The 20755-nt window shown below is 40.0% G+C and overlaps 1 protein-coding gene across 1 annotated transcript in view; it reads left to right on the top strand.

Annotated features, from left to right (window-relative positions):
* Window positions 1–20755, top strand: part of LOC137243612 (ecdysone receptor-like) — a 641164-nt gene that overhangs the window by 37983 nt on the left and 582426 nt on the right. Inside the window, exon 2 of the mRNA XM_067771492.1 lies at window positions 4288–4316. The gene's annotated coding sequence lies outside the window, so the exon portion shown is untranslated. The remainder of the gene's footprint in view (window positions 1–4287; window positions 4317–20755) is intronic.

Raw genomic sequence — 20755 nt, forward strand, 5'->3', positions numbered from 1 at the left:
TAGGTGTCACACCAATTTTACAAAGTTTTTTCCAAAGTTATATTTTGCGTCAATAAACCAATCCAGTTACCATGTTTCATCCCTTTTTTCGTATTTGGTATAGAATTATGGCATTTTTTTCATTTTTCGTAATTTTCGATATCGATAAAGTGGGCGTGGTTATGGTCAGATTTCGCCCATTTTTTATACCAAGAAAAAGTGAGTTCACGTAAGTACGTGGGCTAAGTTTAGTAAAGATATATCGGATTTTGCTCAAGTTATTGTGTTAACGGCCGAGCGGAAGGACAGACGGTGGACTGTGTATAAAAACTGGGCGTGGCTTCCACCGATTTCGCCCATTTTCACAGAGAACAATTACCGTCTTAGAATCTATGCTCCTACCAAATTTGAGAAGGATTGGTAAATTTTTGTTCGACTTATGGCAATAAAAGTATTCTAGACAAACTAAATGAAAATGGGCGGAGCCACGCCCATTTTGAAATTTTCTTTTATTTTTGTATTTTGTTGCATCATATCATTACTGGAGTTGAATTTTGACTTAATTTACTTATATACAGTAAAGATATTAAATTTTTTGTTAAAATTTGAATTAAAAAAATTTTTTTTTTAAAAAGTGGGCGTGTTCTTCATCCATGTTTGCTAATTTTTATTTAGCACATATAGAGTAATAGTAGTAACGTTCCTGCCAAATTTCATCATGATATCTTCAACGACTGCCAAATTACAGCTTGCAAAACTTTTAAATTACCTTCTTGTAAAAGTGAGCGGTGCCACGCCCATAGTCCAAAATCTTACTAATTTTCTATTCTGCGTCATAACGTCAACACATCTACCAAGTTTCGTCGCTTTATCTGTCTTTTGTAATGAATTATCGCACTTTTTCGTTTTTTCGAAATTTTCGATATCGAAAAAGTGGGCGTGGTTATAGTCCGATATCGTTTATTTTAAATAGCGATCTGAGATGAGTGCTCAGGAACCTACATACCAAATTTCATCAAGATACCTCAAAATTTACTCAAGTTATCGTGTTAACGGACGGACGGACGGACGGACATGGCTCAATCAAATTTTTTTTCGATCCTGATTATTTTGATATATGGAAGTCTATATCTATCTCGATTCCTTTATATATGTACAACCAACCGTTATCCAATCAAACTTAATATACTCTGTGAGCTCTGCTCAACTGAGTATAAAAACAGGCGTTTTCGATGTCAGCGTAACACGGTCTTTGCATCGCCCAATTTACCAAGTTATTAAAACAAAACACTGAAAGAAAAGTTATATAATACATTTAGCGCGACAAAAACATCCGCTAGAAAGTCTTCGGAGCTACACCTAGAGCTTCTAGGAAAGTGACGTCTAGGAAGGTATGAGTTTGAAGTCGCAGTCCTTTGGCTTCTGTGCTGGCATATGGTATGAGGGTCAGGACGCATGGTAGCGACTGGCGGTCGCGATTGCTAATGTTCGCACATCGGGAATTGTAGCTCTTACAACCGAAAAAACTGGAGGCGCCCTGTGCCACAAGAGTCATGAGTATTAGTAGACCATTAATAGCAACCGTAAGCCGCCTTTGTGCGTGACCGCCAAGGAACCACAAATAATTTTAAGAAATTGTGTTCGCGACGATTATTGGGAGTTAACCTCGGGTGAAACTACGCTTTGCACGAGATATACAGACAAAAGTGTGACCATTTTATGTATCTCTATTTCTTTTCAGCAGACGCAGCATTACTAATTCCAAAGACATGGGTTAGGTTCCCTCCGCAAGGAGCTACTCCTGAAAATTTTTGAACGATCTGCGAGATTTTGGTGCAAAAACCCCGGATTTTTCCGAAATGGCCAAAACGTTGATTTCCTTAAATACATACAAACAAAACCTTTCCTAAATATTATTTTTTTTAAATAGAAAAATTAAGCTTTTTAAAGTAAGATCACCGGCGTATGCCGGCGCGCCGACCACGCAGCCGCCGCTGGTATATAATAGAGCCTACGCCGCCGCCGCCGATAAAGTGATCGGCGTAAACCTCTAATGTACATGCACATTTGTTGTTCGTCAACGACACTCCCACATAAACTAAGGCGTTGAGTCACACCTTCTTTGACAGTTTGGATAGTATATGCGTTTTGCTGCTATTTTTGTTGTATTCTTTTTCATTATTTCTTCTGCTTGTGATGCATTCTGCTCAATTTCTCAGTTCTTTAATTGAGAGACCTTATTAAGTGTCAAGTTGAATGGTTTGTTTGCATGACAACAAGACCCAATGTAGTGATGTATGAATTCGAATAATAAACAAAACCGCTCGTTCAAGAACGATTACATAGGGAAACTGGGTTTTTATACCGTTTCCGTTTTTGCTACCTAATTTATGCAGTTAAGTCAACTTGGCTGCCGTTACTGCCGAAACCTAAAAACTTTCCAAACAATCCTGCTTGTAATGTTGCTGAGAATATGCCAGAGGTATTCATACCTGTAGTAGAGGTCATTAAAGTCCAAATCCAGCACCGGGCTGTGCGCTGGGCGTGAAACTAGCCACGTAAAAACGCTGTCCATTGGAAAATTGTAGCCAGAACCCTCGGATGAGATCTCTTTTCTGATGACGATCGGTTTAATGATGGGCTCATTGATATCCCGTGAAGGTAGATGCCGATATCACACCCACACGGGAGCCACGATGGACGGAACAAGGTAGAAGGACAATAGGGCCTTGCGACGTCTACCATGAACAGAACCATGTGAACAAAGCCGCAATTAGGATCCAAAATGTTTGCTTTGTGGTGGTATAAAGATATCGCCCAAGTACTGTAGCTTATGGGTGTATACGAGAATCTTGTCACGATCCGCATAATGGCAAAGTATCTCAATATAACGTTTATATGCGCATGGTGGGTTGGTTGGCTGATGTGGCTAGTCCCGCTTGGCTTCAATTAGCGCAAAAGCGTCGTTCCATTACCCTAGTTCGTACCTAAATAAAAAAATTAAAAGTGTGATACTAAAATTGACAAGGTTCAAAGTCACGGTGGAAATCCTGTCCCACCACGCCTGACATATTTGAGTTATAAGAGGCTATCGAAAAAGCGTTTTTCAAGAAACTACGTTCTGCTTCAACATTTTCAGTGAACAACTGCCCCTGGAGGATTGCAGCTGCGATACGAGTTATTGTATTCGAAACGCATCCGTGCCGCAAGAGCCCCAATTGCCCGTTGAGTACCGCCACTAGTCGGCATAGATTCCATCTTTTCATCTTAAGAACAGCTATATGTATATCGTTTTTTGTTGTATGATGGCCACACTCTTTTTGAGACTCTACAGGACTGAAATGTTTCCACCAGAGGTACAAGGACCTCATGCTCACCAAAAGACGATGCGCGCAACAAAGATAAGGACTCATTCTATGAGAAACTAGAAGAGACATATGTAGACCACCATAATATAAAAAACATGCTTGATTACTGCAAGGAAAGGGCGGGAAACGAAGTCATCCACCAGAGCTACATGGACCTCATACTCACTAATAGACTATGAGAACAACAAGGATAAGGACTCATTGTTTGAGAAACTATAAGAGACTTACGCAGACCGCGCCAACCATAAACTCAAAATCATGCTTTATGACTTCCTGAAAATTGTGAGAAACGGCTCGGGGTCTTTGATCCTACAGACTGAAAACTCAATTCAAAGCAATCTTCGACCTGACTATGAAACCGATCAAGAGGAGCCAACTTCTCACTCATAACGCAAAACCGCAAAAACAACTGCCACAATGAGGAATGTCACGGTGCAGTAACGCGCGGTGTTTTGGAGGGTTAAAGTTACGCTAAGAAGAAAGAAAAAATGAAGCGGTACGCCGGTAGAGCGAGGAGCTTCAAATGCATGAAAGTCGATTCCAGATTTTTGGAATCGTATTCGGCTAGTTTTTTTTCCAATACGGTTCTTCGTATTCGGTTCCTCTTTTTTGCGCATCACTACTTGAAGGACAAAACGAGCCGGAACTTTGGTTACATACTTGTTCCCTGTGTAAATTTATTGTTGTTATTGTTGCAATCATTCAATAAATCTTGTTCAGCCATAACTGTAACTGTTAAATACTCATAAAGTAATTTAATGTGTATTTAAGTAGTGGGCAGAAAATGCAATTGGAATGAGCGACTGAATCATATTGCAGATGACAAAAGTAGCGATCTAAGAAATTATGATTGTTTTGTTCTGAGCTCCAGCTGACGTCGACGTGCCTTGGGCGTATTAATAGCAACTTAACTAATTCTGATATTTTTTTTTGATTTCAGATGCCTTTTGGATCACAAGGAACAAATTTGTAAGTATACTTTTATTAAAATTTTATTAGAATTGCTACATAATTACGGGTACCCCCCGCATTCCAATGGACAGTGATCCAGATGCCGATAAAAGTTTAACATGCAAATGCAACAACAAAGTGATCTAGTTCAAATTTCTATCGGGATCTAGATCACTGTTTATTGGAACACGGCGATATTGTTAAGCAAACAAATAGTGCTTTTAAGACTTGAGTGCAGTCAAAAATTGGATTTGTAGAGGTATTAAATTGATTTGTTGTTCTACTCTACCTAATACTTTGCGAATGAGGTCCAATGACAGAATTTCTTGAAAAAGAATTGGTAAAGGGATTAAATTTCTTTGAGGGTATATTTATTAGGCTGCCTTTACATCCATTGGTTTATCGAACGAATGGGAGGAGAGAGAGAGAGAGATCTTTGAAGGTGTCGTTCGCTATGTTTTTCTTCTTGCTGACAGCCATTCAGTATCTTGTGTATTGTTTCACGGATGTTTCGAAGTTAAATGGGAAGGTTGGTGGAGGGATTATCTGTCAGGAGCTCTATGTAAGCTTTATGTTTAAGGTGCCTGAGCACTGCGAAAGTTGCCGCTATTAAGGATGCGGTGCATGGGAAGATATACAGTTCTACTATGGTTAGAGAATTTAACAATTACTCGGATAGCCAATTAGCCTTTAAATCTCTGAGTATAGTGCTATATCGTGGATGGTTTGGGAGATCCTGACCTCGCTTGCGATTGCGTCACCTGAGCCATTTCAGATTCCCGGCAACTGTCATGGGGATCTCTTAGCCCGGACGTACACTGCACGATAACTTGGCAAGGGGACGACTAAACGGGATCATAACTGACCTTAACGTCCGACACGGACTATATAACGGAATTTGTGATGTGCAGGTGGAGAACGAAAGGTATCTTTCGAGGGAAGCTTAGACAGTATTAGGGGAATTACAATCTACACAGACGGCTTGAAAATGAAAAAGGGAACTGGATCAACCATCTACATGTAAATAAGTCGGTCCGATTTCATGCACTTCCATGCAGTGTCTTTCAGGCGGAGATCTATGCAGCAAGACTGTTTCAGTACAGCACGGCCTCCGACACCAATTCAACGATCTTTGTCGGAAGCCAGCCCACCTCAAAAGCATTACAGTCAAACTTAATAAAATTGGTTATCGTGCGGAAGTCCATAGGGCATCCTAATATCTTCCTTTGCTGGTTCCCTGGGCACAACGACATTTAAGCGAATACTTTTTCAAATGATATGACCAGGGAAGGTTACGAAATGGACATAAGCAAGGCGGTTAGCTCCGTACGATCGCCGCTGGGTTACTTGCTGTGGACCAACCGGGATGACTACGAGTTACGAAGGACCATGAGGACCATGGCCATGTTTGGACAGGAAAGCAACTAGCTTCAAAGCTAACCAAATCTCTAGTGAGAGTACTTGCGGGTGTTAACACATTTCCAACTAGCTCACTCTGCAGAAGCTGCCAGGATGAATAGGAAGAGGAATATATTCATACCTTTATCTAACGATGTCCAGGACTGCATACAAGACGACTCAGATTTCTGAGCGCACGGGTTCTCGGCAGTCTGGCAGAGGTTGGAAAGGCTGACCTTTCACTCATACTTAAGTTCATCAGAGAATGCAAGCGGTTCATTGCGGACTATTAGGACTGTTTGGTGGAATATGCCGCCACCCGGCACACACCGGCTAGAAAGCTCCCATGTACGCCCTACACTTCTAGAATCAGTATGGAAATGCGATCGTGGTCAAAGGATTCGTTTTTGTTGGTGGTTGACCCACATGGCGTTAGCCGTGAACGTGTGCTCTCGATAGGCACATACAGAGAATGTGATTTTCATTAAACTCTCAAGTTTTGATTCGCGTATGGTATTTAGTTTCCTACCCAACTGGCATATTTTTCGGGCTTTTTCCATTTCGCCAACCGGGCGAAAATTAATATTCCTCATACGTCATGCTGCTCATATTCTGAAAGTCATGCTTTAATATCCCATTTATCAGGCACTTGCACAATGTGCTCATTACAGGAACTTCATTATCAATTCACTGACACAGTTCGCAGCACTTCAGAGCCTACCTCCCATTCGATTTTCGACAACTGGCACGTCCCACATCTTTTTCGCTTTTAACATCAAATTCAAGTATCCTGCTCATTCCTGCAGTAAGTACGACAAGTGTAAAAGACAGGTGCTTAAAAGTATATGTGCGCTCAAATATATTGTCTGCAAGGACATTGACATACGTATGAACTTATATCCATTTCTAGTACATATACAAACGTCGAGACATTAAGTCGAGTAAGCGTACCAAGCGAGAAGCGTCCTTGCCACTGTTAAACGAAAAGCTTAATACTTACAGGCAATAAATACACTGAAAGAAATGGTGCTGGTGTTGTTCTTGACATAACGGAGATTCGGTGAAATTGATCGAATTATGGTTAATTCGACCGAGTTCTTTGTCAAGCGAACAAATTAGTTTAGTCGTTTCAACAGAAGAGAAATTGTCGCTCTTAAGTTAACAAAGTTTTGTAAAATTGACAGATTCCTAATCAATCTAACTGATTTTTCTGTTAACACAACTGATTTTACAGGTCATTTCAACAGCGATCAACAGTCAATACATGAGCAAATTTCAAAAAGAATTTTAAGCTCACTGCGCTCTCTACTTTGTACTTGTGACGATGGTACCACTTGTTAAAAAAAACACCAAAATAAGAAATCCATCAAATCGAAAAAAACAGCATAAAACTAGTTTTTCAGTTATCAATACAAAACGAAAAAACCCTTTTTTGAATTTACTGTGCAAACAATTATGAGATACCGGGACACCTATTTATCGGGTACAATTTTGCAACTTCTCGTCCAAGTGAAATGCAAAATTGCGCCCTCTTGTTGCAAAAGTTTTGCTTGAACGAACAGGATTTTTCCAAAGTTAGTAACATTTTGTTCAAGTTTTTATGAATTTTCACTCACGCGAACGCATCTAATAAGATAATAAAAAACATCCTTTTTCAATGTTGATGTTTCCGACAAAAAAAAAAGTTTGAGTTGTTTTGGAATCGTTTAACTTAAAGTGTTACGAAAATTAAACTTGCCGAATTACATGTAAAGTAACTCCAGTGGTGAATTACCTTCCTGCGATTTGATTCTTTACTTTTCTATAACTTACAAGTTCTCTTTTTAAAATGTTGCGTCAAACATTTGTACTACAAGTTTTGTTCGAAACAATCAAGTGTGGCAACTACATGCGAGAGAAGAAATTGAGAATGAGCTCAGCTGCAACTGAAAGAATTGAGAATCAGTTTTGTGACTACTATTTTCATTTCTATATTCATATGTATGTGTATGTAGCAAGCATGCGTATTTATGTGTTCACATATTTACGTCTTTATATGGCGGCCGCCGTGATGTGATGGTAGCGTGATCCGCCTACCACACCGAAAGCCCTGGGTTCACACCCCGGGCAAAGCAACATCAAAATTTTAGAAACAGCTTTTCCAATTAGAAGAAAAAATTTTCTAAGCGGGGTCGCCCCTCGTCAGTGTTCGGCAAGCACTCCCAGTGTATTTCTGCCATGAAATGCTCTCAGTGAAAATTTATATGCCTTGCAGATACCGTTCGGAGTCGGCATAAAACAAGTAGGTCGTGTCCCGCCAATTTGTAAGGAAAATTAAAAAGGAGTACGACGTAAATTTGAAAAGAAGTTCGGCCTAAAATCTCTTCGGAGGTTATCGCGCCTTACATTTATTTATTTATATGGCAACATAGGTACTTTCATACAAAGCTGTCGCAACAACTTTTTTGTTCATTTGACTACTAAAACGGTCAATTACGATTTGTGCGCAGTTGATTCAACATCTTGTTGCGATGGATAAAAATTGACAGAAATTTCGGTTGAATTGACCCGTATTTCAGTTGATTTGACCAGTCTTTTTCTTTCAGTGTACAAACTATGACCGTGTTGTTTTTGTAGTTGTTGTTTTATTTTTGTCTAGATAGTTTATTCATAAACTAACGTCATGGTGTCTGGCACTGGCTTTTTCGGTCACAGTTCTAAATAAATACAAGCTCTCATGCCTATACCAATATTTTCCTACCAAAAAATTTGCCACATTACATTTGTCCAGATATAGCATTTAAGAGTTATTATTATTATTATTATTATTAGGCCTGGAAGCACTGCGACCTTTGTGCAGATCTATTGTGCATGACCTTTCAGCCTAATTTTGTAGGTGAAGGCTTTTGATGTATCTAAGTACCTTTTCAGGCTTTTTACTCCATATCACGTTGGGATTAAGAGTCACACCACCTAGATGGGAGAGTCTCTGCCTTGCCAGAGTAACGCATTCGCAGAGAATGTGAACCGGCGTTTCATCCTCCAGCTCACAGTAACGACAAATTTAAGTATCGGATAGATTTAACTTACTTAGGTGATATCGTAGACCACAGTGTCCCGTGTAGTACCCAGTGAAAGGTCTTAGGTCCTCCCTGCTTAGATTAATGAGTTTGGCTGATACTTTCGTTGCCGGAAGTATAAACAGTTTGGCCTGTTTTTGCCCTGGGCAGTCAATCCAGTGACGTCTGAATTGTTTTGTGTTTCCCAGTTACTTACGGTTTCCATGGTGTATTCTTTTGTGAGTCCATAAAAGGGCTCTTCGAGGATGAGCCCCTCCGCAGACTTCTATTGCATGGATTTCTGCCTGAAATATGGTGGGGTAGCATCCCATTGGTATTAATTTCTTGAAGTTTGGCCCATATATGCCAGCTCCCGTTCTTCCGTCATCGAATTTCGATCCGTCCCTGAACCAGACATCTGAGTCATGGTCATTATAAGGATTCACTGTTTCCCAGTGGGTCCTGTCCACAATGGGCACATGGGATTCTGAGCTTAGGGCACATGTTATTTTGTGACCGAAATGGGGTTCAGGAATGGTACATCTCTCGCCTGATCTGTTCGAATTAACATAATATTAGCTAAAAATTAGAGTGTAAGCAGTCTCTGGAGAGAATCGGGACAGGGAGAAGCATACATCTATATTGGGTTCCAGGGCATATGAGAATAGATGGGAATGAAAAAGCGGACGAACTAGCTAAAAGGGGCGCATCCCGTGAAGCTTGCTCCATAGAGGTCCCAAATCGACTGGGCGAGATTAAGCGAAGGCGAGAGGTGCGCATGATCGACCAAGCGGGAAAGGCGTGGGTTCAAGCGCGGGGCTGTAAAGTGTCGAAGATTATTTGTAGGTCTTACAACCTTAGACTAACAAAGTTGCTTCTATCATAAAAAAGAGAGGACTGTAGAATTTTTTTTAGACTCATGACGGGTATTCTGACTGGACACTACCTTCTGGCGTCACATGCCTTTAAATTAGGCTTGGTCAGTGATAGCATATGTAGGAAGTGCGGGTTGGAGGAGGAAACGATCGAGCACGTTCTGTGCTCCTGCCCTGCACTTGCCCGGCTAAGACTCCAGCTATTAGGAGTGATACAGCTGTCAGATCTAGAAGCAGCAAGTGGCTTAAGTCCTAGGAAGCTTCTAGTATTTGCCAAGAGGACGGAGTTATTTTATAACATAGGTCCTGGTTTTTGATAGGGTTTTTCAGTTTGGTCGTGAAAACAAACTTCTGGTAACACTACGGACTCAATCAGTCTATGTGAGGTCCTCATGGACCGGACAGTTCAACCTAACCTAAGCTAAAATTAGGATAGTATAGGCGCCTGCAAATAATCGTCATTTCTCAGGGACTATTTGCAGGACCAGTTTTAAACAATTTCTGTACTGTTCCGAGATAATTTTGGGATCATTTCGAAACTTTTTTGTAGTAATGTTGGGGTTACTCCGCCATTGTATTGAGATCACTTCGGAATTGTGTTAGGTACTATTTCGGAAAAATTTATTCAAGAATACGGAAAATTGTCGGATTGTTATGATTATCGAGTTGTTATCGGTATATTATTGATTTGTTTTCGACAGGTTATCGGCTTGTTATCGAAAGATGTCGATTTGATGTGGAAAAATGTCAATTTGCTATCGTCAACAGTATATCAATTTGTTATCAAAAAATTTACGATTCGTTACCACAAAGTTATCGATAATAAATCTATATCAAATCGACATTTTTTCGGTAACAAATCGATAACTTCTTGATAAAATAAATCGATATTTTTAGATAAATTTTCGATAACAAATCGTCATTTTTCGATAGAAAATCGATAAATTCTCGATAAAAATCGATATTTTTTCGATAACTTTTCGATTATAAATCGATATTTTGCGATAACACATGGATAATATTTTGATAAAAATTCGATATTTTCTCGATATAAAAAATGTATAACTTTTCGATAAAAAACCTGTTACTCATTGACAACGTTTGCTATAGATAACAGATTTATAATCGTTAGAATCGCTAACTCGTCTATAACTCGCCGATAACACATCAGTGACAATAAATGTATAACACGCCCCTAAACTTTCGATATCAATTCGATACGTTTTAACATTGTTGTTATTGTAGCGATAGTCCTTGGGGAGTGTTATCGATGTTGATGGTCCTTCGCCAGATGCACATCCGGTACGTTCCACTACCAACCCCGACCATCTCGGGAACGATTTGTTATGACCACATGCGACCTTCTAGGCCATACCGCCCTCCCACCCCCTAGATCCATGAGTAGTTCGGGGTCGCCAGAGCCTCGGCTGTTAATGAAACAGTATTCGCAACGGATAGATGAGGTTGACAATTGGGTTGGATAATATATTGCTTTAGCAACCCCTTGAAAGGGTTGCGCTACACAATCCCTTGAATCTATTTAGTATTTTAAACGCCTTTTACGACAGGCATACCTATCTCGGGTATATTCTAACCCCCTAACCCGCTGGGGGAAACCCGTCTTCATTTGTTTCGTCTACAATCTATAACACAAGTTTTTGTTGGGTTGTTTTGTTCCATCACAAACAAACATAGTTACTAACATACAAACTATATGAAAATAATTTGCTCCTGAACTTTAGGTTCACTTTAACCTGCTCGGCTGTTACTTTTTGCTTATTCATTGGTATGTGTGCCTTTTATTTCGTTCGTCTGCCCGGCAGTCATAGTTGGTGCCCTTGTACTTCTTCCTTCCTTCCATTGATAATTTTTGGCAGTCTGCAATATTTTGCAAAAGAATAAAAGTCAAGTTAGAAAATCTAAGTTCTGTTGAAATCGATTATTATATACCCAGCGGCAAATTCATGTAGAGGTGTGAGGCATGTTTTAAACAGATTTGAAGAAACTTTTAAGAACTAAGTATAATTAGATTTAATTTGGGCCAATACAACCTCGGTCAAGCTTAATCCGTCTAATCAGCATTCGTCAATGAGTTATCCATTTTTTTTTTTTATTTTAAGACATTTTCGATATCGCAAAAGTGGGCGTAAATTAATTTGCTTATCAGTATCAAAGGGCAACCATGTAGTTTTAAAAAGAAAAATTAATAGGGTTCCTGACTAAATATAATTGTTTTCGGTATTGTAGCGGGATCTTTCCATAACCCATTCGGAACTCTCGGATGATTTCCTAATCCATTTGGTTAGTTTCGGTATTATTTTATTGTAATACTTAAAAAAAAGTTTAGTGCGGTTTCCAACTAAAGGGGACTGTTTTCGGGACAATATCGGGACCTTTCTATAACACTTTCGGAAATATCAGATGGCTTCCTCAGGTTACTTTCTGTAATATTTAATCGTAATATTTATAAAAATAATTTAGAAAGGCTCCCATCTAAATGGGATTGGTTTCGGGACTGTAGCGAGATTTTTTCCATAACCTTTTCGGAACTCTCAGATGATTACCTGATCAATTTGGAACTATCTTAGGTAAATTTCGGTATTATTTTATCGTAGTATTTGAAATAATACTTCAGCAGGGCTTCCAACTAAATGGGATTTTTTTCGGGACTATAGCGGGATCTTTCCATAGCCCTTTCCGAACTATCGGAAGATTTCCTGATCAATTCGAGACTCGCTTAGGTTAGTTTCGGTATTATTTTAGGGAACTCTTTTCATAATTATCTCAAGAGCATTTAGGCTTATTTTTCGGAAACACTTCAGTACGATTCCGGACCTGTTTTCGACATCAATTTGGGAATAATTCAGGTTAATTTCAGGATTCAGGAAACCATTAGGTAGATGTAATTGTCACAAAATGGATACTATTGCCGTTGGGTATACAAATAAATGCTCTTACTATTTCTCACACAGGTGACCGACCTCTTATCGATCCATTAAATGGAATTCCTCTGCAAAGGATAATAAAAGAATATAAAAAGAAACAAAGTTTAGTTTCTTGTTTGTTTTATAACAACCTTAGCACGAATCATGTTTTGTGGCTGGTTTCTGTTTTGAAGTGAAGTAATGTCTTGTAATTGTTGCCTTAATACAGTGGTCCTTGACCGCCTAAGCGGTTTGGGTTGCAAGCCAAGTCAGCATCTGTGATTCGTAAATACTAACGCAAAAAAATTTTTCCAACTTTCATCTGCAGCCAAACACGATTGTCGATAGGAATACTTTCTGGGCCGTAGCGCCTTGACCGATGTGCATAACATGACTAAGCCAAGCTAAGCCTTTGGGCTTCACGAAAAATACCATATATTTCGCAAAAAAATTTTTTCTCGAATATTCCAAGGGCCAACTCATGTCCCTATGACGGGTATAATGACAAACTTATAGAACGTCAACTTTGTTCTTCGCGACAAAATTTTACTTTTCAATTGTCAAGGATAAGTGGTTGGTAGGGTATTGTTAATAAAATTATCTTACTTACATAGTTAATTGGCGCTTAACCATTTAAACGGTTATGGCCGTCCAACAAGGCATGCCAGTCGCTTCTTCTCTCTGCCAACCGGCGCCAATTGGTCACACCAAGGGGGTTTAAATAGGTTTCAAATAACTGGGAGACCTCCATCTCAATCCCTTCTGAGCTAATAGTGTTATAAGAAACCTAACAGTGTCTAATGCCGCTTGCGTTCCGAAGACTGGCCATTAGCTGATTTGACTATTAACGAAATTTCGATCGATTAAAAACTGTAAGCTCTTGCCGGTAGCGGATAGTCGGCACTTTGGGCGGGAAGAACGAGCCCTCCAAAGCCCCAGACGGAATACAAACACTGAAATGTAAGCTCTTGCTCCAAATGGATGTGAGGTATCGTTTAAAGAATTTCAGTTGCTATTGGCACCTATCTTACTGCTCCCGCACACAATACTTACGCACACATGTGCGGCTAACTCCCTGAAGGTTTTGGGGAGTGTCATCAATGGTGTTGGCTCTTTACCAGATGTAGATCCGACACGTTCCGGGAACAACCACCATTAACGTACAACGCCGAACATCTCGGGAACGATTTAAGATTATCACATTGAACCTTCTAGGCCATCCGCTTCCAGCCCTTAGTTCCATGAGGAACTTGGGGTCGCCAGTGCTTCGGCGGCTACAGAAACGGGATTCTCCACGGGTCGTTGAGGTTGACAATTGGGTTGGAAAAGCTAATCAATTAGGTACTTTAGTCGCTTCTTGCGACAGGCATACCTGCCGGGGGAATATTCTAAGCCCCCTAACCCGCTGAGAGCTCACAAGCTGAATCTAGCCAAATTCTGGCAACACACCATATTCCTCCCATCTGAGGCATACTAAATTATACGCAGCTTTTAGAAACCATTGAGAGCCCAACGCTATCACCTGAACTTAATGAATGCAAACTAATCTATTTCCAGATCAGGTTTATGTATGAATCAAGAATAATGATGAAAGCAGTCTCACAGAGAGGTGTGTCTCACTTCTCAAGTATTCAATCATTGCTGACTTTAGGGTAGGGAGTCCTACTGAGCAAACTGTCAAGGGAACTCCGTTGAAGACTCGCAAGTCACTCGTATGGGGGTTTTAATAGCGCACTGCCTAAAAGAATCAATGTCCGAAGAATGTTTTCACCGTCTTTCATTGTTGGAACTTGGCAACGCCTCTGCAGGTGAGTAGATATTCTGTCTGTGCATAGACAAAAAAACGCCAAACGCCTTTGTCGACCAAATCAAAATTCACAACTAAGCGCTAAGAAAATGTAAATGCAAAAACAAATAAAAAAATAAATAAATAAATGTAAGGCGCGATAACCTCCGAAGAGATCTAAGGCCGAGCTTCTCTTCAAATTTGCGTCGTGCTCCTCTTGATTTTTCCCTACAAATTGGCCGGACGGGACCTACATGTTTTATGCCGACTCCGAACGGCATCTGCAAGGCAGATGAGTTTTCACTGACAGCTTTTCATGGCAGAAATACAATCGGAGCGCTTGCCAGACACTGCCGAGGGGCGACCCCGCTTAGAAAAATTTTCTTCTAATTGAAAAATCTTATTTCTAAAATTTTGATGTTGCTTTGCCCGGGAGTTGAACCCAGGGCATACGGTGTGATAGGCGGAGCACGCTACCATCACACCACGGAGGCCTGCAAAAACAAATAGAAATACTAAAATTGCATGCAAAGCAAATACACTCATTAACATACATCGCACATACATGCAAACATATGTGGTAAGACGAAAAATAACATCAAAAACTAAAACAACAACAACCACCATCAAGCGGCCGGCAAATGATTTGACTATACAATAACAACATTATCCGCGACTCTGACGACGACGGACAAGTTGAATGACATAAAACAACAATTGACCTTCAACTCTGCGGCTGAACCTCTACTGGGGGAAAGCAAACGCAACAACATATAACAAGAGGTAAAAACAAAAAAAGTCAAAAAATAAAAACACAAAAAATCCGCGTCAGCAGTTGCAATTACACTTTAAGAGCAGCAGCAATAAAAAGATGTAACGATTGCATACACAAACAACAACAAAGCACATCGCCAACCAACCAATGCACTGTGGGCCAAGCGACTCAATTCAGTGGCTTCAAAATACATGTATATAGCTGGGTAACCAAGCATGATATACAAATGTTCTCGAACACATGTTCGGTAAACGACTAGACCTTAGGACAAATGAACGAACGATAAAACCGAGAGTATAAAAGCAGCGAAAGCTGAGGAATCAGTAAAAAGCCTTTCTCCGCGTGTTTCTTCCAACTCTGTGTAAGTCGCTCCAATACTCTGCTGCCGAAGACGGGCGGAAATAGATGAATTTTCATCAATTCGCATAGGATGATCATGATCAAGTAAACGAAGCATTTGGGGTTGTATTCGGTACACTATGTTCATATTCGCGTAAAGGTCGATATATGAAGATGGTATCACAATAAGTGCCATAAACACTCTCCAGGAACCAATTGCTTATGTATTTACTCAAACTATTTGGTTTGCTCAACATATCTGCTGATGCCCTTTATGGAGCATATTGATACCTTTCTTATATCAGGAAGCACAAACTTTTTAAAATTCCGGATCGAATGTACGCCATGGCTTAGCACTCGCAGAGAAAGTGGGTGACTGCTTCCTTGTAATCGTCCTTACTACACCCATCGTTGAAGGCCAAACGGCCAGTGTCCTCTAATTGAGAATGTAATCCTCAGTACCGATCAGGAATTGGTGTTTTCTTGAGATTGGTAAGTATGTCACTTTATTGATGAACGTAACTGATGCACCGTGACATTTCTCAGACATGTCTTCAGATGTACCGATCTTTGTCAGTTCATCCACCTTTTTATTGTCGAAAATTTTCCTATGACCTTGTACCCAAAAGAATGTAAAGAGCGTGTAGCGCCTTCTTACAGTTATGGAACGCTGTTTAGCTGTCCAAGTATCACCGCCTCCTATATGGTTCTCAAATAGGAAATACCAGGTCCTCTATATACCTAGTGGTATGTCTGCTGGGAAGATACTATCTGACTTTGGAAGACAAATAGAGAACGCGACTTTTAGATGTTCAGAGAAAATACCCACATCAATACCGTGGTTGATTTTAAATCTGTCAGTGACACGCTCCTTGTAAACTATGTCGGCTGACGAACCGTTCTTGAGAAAAACCTCACCTTAAAATTGTTATCAAATTTCAATGTGGGTGAAAAATAGTTTGCTGTCGTATCCACGTCGGGGACCATCCTTGGAATAACACTGAGGCCATACAGCTTTTCGTTCCAGCTTCTATACTCCTTAAATATGATCGCCAAGCCTGTAGCTGCCAGGCGTATGTCGAGGTACAATGGCAACTGGTTTATGATAACATCTAAGGCGTCCGTTGGACACGACCTAAGTGCTCTTGTCATTCCTGTACATGCTGTCCGTTGTATCTTGTTTAGTTTTCTAATTTTTGTTACATTGTTTGTCTAGCTCAGGGTGAACACCACACTAACACTCACTACGCAATGATGGACGTTAGCACCGCTGTGTAGATCCACATCATATAAGCTTTAGCCTTAGGTTCCATTTCCTGCTAACTATTCTCTAACACAAGTAGTTTGCAATGTATGCCTTCTTTACTCTTATTTCAAGTTAGACTTTCTATTTTAACTTGCAGTTCAAGGCAGTCCAAATTGAGGTATTTCGGTTCTCTTACTATAGAGTATCAAATATGTCTTGCGTTAGTTGATATTGAAGCCACTAGCCGCGGTCCAAGTGTAACGTTCAGGGAAAGACCCCGAAAATGCGATGACAACGTCGTCTACAAAAGACCAGCACAATTCGTTGTTAACGTCGAAAATTAGCACGTTTCAATTGTTTGTGAAACATGCTTGTTTTCTACGTAAACAATAATGCTTGTCTGCCAGTCGAAAAACCGAAAAGTGTTAGTCTTCCATGGGACCGACGAACATAAGTAACTAATTTTCGTGCTGTCAAAAGATGCTTTTATGTCTACAGAAAGATGGTGCGTAGCGATTATTTTTTAGTGAGTCTTCCCCAAGAAATGTCGAAGATCATTTACTTACAACATTAGACTAACAAGGTGACTCCTATCATCAAAAAGAGAAGACTGTAGACTCATGAGAGGTATTCTGATTTGGCTAGACTTGTTCAGTGGTAGGAGATGTGGGAAGTGCGGATTGAAGCAGGAAATTTATTTATTTGAACTTTGATTTGTACAAGTAAGACTATGTCTTTTAGATATTGCATCAATCAGATCTTATAACTACAAATTACATATAAAAACGAGTTTTCTTGATGAATAAAAGGAAAAGAAAATAATAACATTTAAAAAAGAAAATATCTAATTTTTATTTGTACATTGTGGCCCATTAGTTGAATAATCAATGATAGAATTATATAATTTAAAGTAAGTTGATAGAAGTATATATAGATCTAATTAAGGTACGTTATGATTTAAGGAAGGATATTACTGCTAAAGACGGATTGTACTGACAAAGAACATTCTGAAGGATGTCACGTATTTAAAGTTCGGGATCAATAGATTCAGAGTCCTAGTAGACTGAGACAAAGTTAGTTTGTTAAATAAGTAAGACGGATATTGAAAATGCATTAGTTTGTGTAAGAAACATAAATTTCTCATTTTTAGGAAATTACAAACGTCGCTTCCGAGAATTTGGGCAGCGTTCGAAGATATATTGTCAAATTTCCTCTTAGAAAAAACGAACCGGGCAGTATTGTTTATGGCTAGCTGCAATTTATTAAGCGACATCGAATCAAGGCTACCGCAAATAAGTTCTCCATAAGAAATGTGAGGAATTATAAGAGCTTTGACTAGCTTCATTTTAGCGTCTCGCGGTAATAAATAGGCAGTTCTGTATAAGTTACGAAGGATATTATAGATAATAGAAATGACTAAGCACGTTTTGTGCTCGTGTCCTGCGCTTCCAAGGCTAAAAATCGAGCTATTAGGAGTAATACAGCTGTCAGATCTAGAAATAGCAAGTTGCATAGGTCCTAGAAAGCTTGTAGTATTTTCCAAGGGGACGGAATTATTTGATAACATAGGTCACGGTTTTTGATAGGGTTGAAAAACCCTCTCATTAAAAAAACTTCTGTTAACACTATAGACTCATTCAGTCTAGGTGAGGTCCTCACGGACCGGCCAGTTCAACCTAATCTAACCTCCACAAGATTTGGCATATAATAAAGATCGCTATATTAAGCAAGCTGATTCCGAGGTATTGGGACTTGTCCGAAATAGGAGTTAGAGCATGCTCTTTACAAACTCTTCGCCTCCACGCAGGAACTGTTAGTGATCCTTTGCCGAATGTAGTTCCGGTACGTTCCGGTCACGAGCACAATTAATCGTCGTCATAGATCGGGTGGTGGAAGGTATATTTCGTCATCATCGCTTGGGTATCGGTTTCGTCTACTCACTCGTTTTCTAAGAATGAGGAGAAGTGCTGCCACCAGAGCTTACGCACGCTTTCTACGTCAGTTACCAGGTAAATCAGCAATTGATCAGTTTTGTTGAATCTGTACACGTTTCATTCATTTTCGATATTTGTTGATTTTTGGCCACAAAAGCATATTGTCTACCCCATAGTGCAAGGGAACAAAGCAGTGTATAGCCCAGGCCCAGCGAACAGTCAGACGCAGGGCGTGAATGGCATTTGGGGAGGCAGACAAACATATGCACACATGCATACGCAAAACTTCCGAATAGACAGAGATTTGACAGCGAAAAAGTGAAAAATTAAATAAAATGAAAAGTGAATACAGATTTTTTTTCTACTTCGTTTGCTAATTTTTTTCTTTGTTGCTTGTTTTTGTTGTACTTATGCCATTGCGACTGATACTTCGTAACACATGCAATAATAGCGCACCCACTTCACAACAACAGCAACACCAACAACAACGATGCAAGCATATTATGTGAAGTGGTGGAGGCAGCAGCGTTGAGGGAGAGAGCAAGGATAGGGTTGGGGTTTAATATAAAGCAGATGAGCTCACACAGGCAAACAGGTCGGTGCAAATAGCTAGCGGTCATAAACGTACACAGGGCGGCGCATTCACTTATGTATGCATGTAAGCACACAGCTTGTGCTAATATGTATGGCGGTATGTTTTTAAGGTGTGCTTGTTTTGGATGTTGGCATACAAAAATTTTCTAAATGAATTTGCAAAAGTCCCATGAACATTTGGTTCATCGTTGGCGACTTGTTTTTTGTATGTATATTTTTTATTTTCCTCTTTACTATTCGTGCACTAGGCTAGGATGACATTTGAAAATCGAATATGGAATAACTCGGCCGGTTTTACACATACAAATGTATGTAAACTAGCTAGCAGAACAGGCATAAATAGTCTTGTCCAAACATTGATATTCCTGCACTTTGCCTTTAATACTTCTTCACTCATGGAAAGTTTCGGCCGCCATGAACTTATTCCGTGGGACCATTGGAAAATTCTGGGGGCTCTCCGATCTTGTTCTATGGAGCGCTGCTCTGGTGGAACGAACTTAGACACTGCTTCTAATGTCAATCATCTGAAAGCCTAGCAACGCATGGTGCTCATTGGAATCAGCGGGCTCTTGTATTTGCATGTACTTACTTATTTAATTGACGCTTAACGGTTTAAACGGTTATGGCCGTCCAACAAGGCGCGCCAGTAGCTTCTTTACTCTGCTAACCGGTGCCAATTGGTCACACGAAGGGAGTTTAAATCGTTTTCCACCTGGTCCTTCCAGCGCCCTCTACCTCTGCTTCCATAGGCGGGTTCTGATAGACAAACTTTCTTGCTCCGACCAATCCGGCCATCTTTGAATATATACTCATTGGACATTGTTGGGAGGGTATCCGCAGCCCCAGATGTAGTGTAGTATACTCCGAGAAGCGTGAAATATATTTATTATTCGGCGCCTGTTTCTGTATGGGCTGTTAGCTTCGGAATTACCCTCAAGGAGGAGTGCTCACCAAAGGAGGGGTCGGGTTCACATTTAAACGAAGCTCTTCGCTATTAAGAAAGTAGTGGTCGAAATGTTTTCAGTGAACATCTCCTCGGGCAAATCATGTCCACTATTAAATCAGTGGACTACTAAAAGAAATGTAGGAGAGAGGTGGTGCAGAGATTCTTCTGGCTATGGTTATTGATGCCAGCGCTAAGCGGATCTTCCAGTATTCTCTAATTCTTATCGCACAATGTGGATTTGAGCACTGACGGGACACTGCCGCAGGGTAAATTCTATGGAAGATGACGAAGTAAGGTCATCTAGGAACATCATACTTACATAACTGTTCAGTACATCATATGTTATGGCGTTTAACATACCCTCTGGCAAAGCAGTAAGGGGATAAGCAATAACTTAGCTGATGCCACTTCTTTCCACATGCCGTGTTCATTCTAGTCTGATATTGATGCCAACGCTTAGTGAAACTACCAAAATTCACTAAAACCCACCCCTCAATGTTGATTAGAATATTACTATACTTGAAGAGCTAGTTCCATGAAAGATGACGAGGTGAAGTCATCTAGTCATTTTAAACTTAACTATCCAGCTTTTGCAAAGACAA

This window comes from Eurosta solidaginis, chromosome 3, assembly GCF_040869045.1.
Source record: "Eurosta solidaginis isolate ZX-2024a chromosome 3, ASM4086904v1, whole genome shotgun sequence".
Classification (NCBI taxonomy): Eukaryota; Metazoa; Arthropoda; class Insecta; order Diptera; family Tephritidae; genus Eurosta; species Eurosta solidaginis.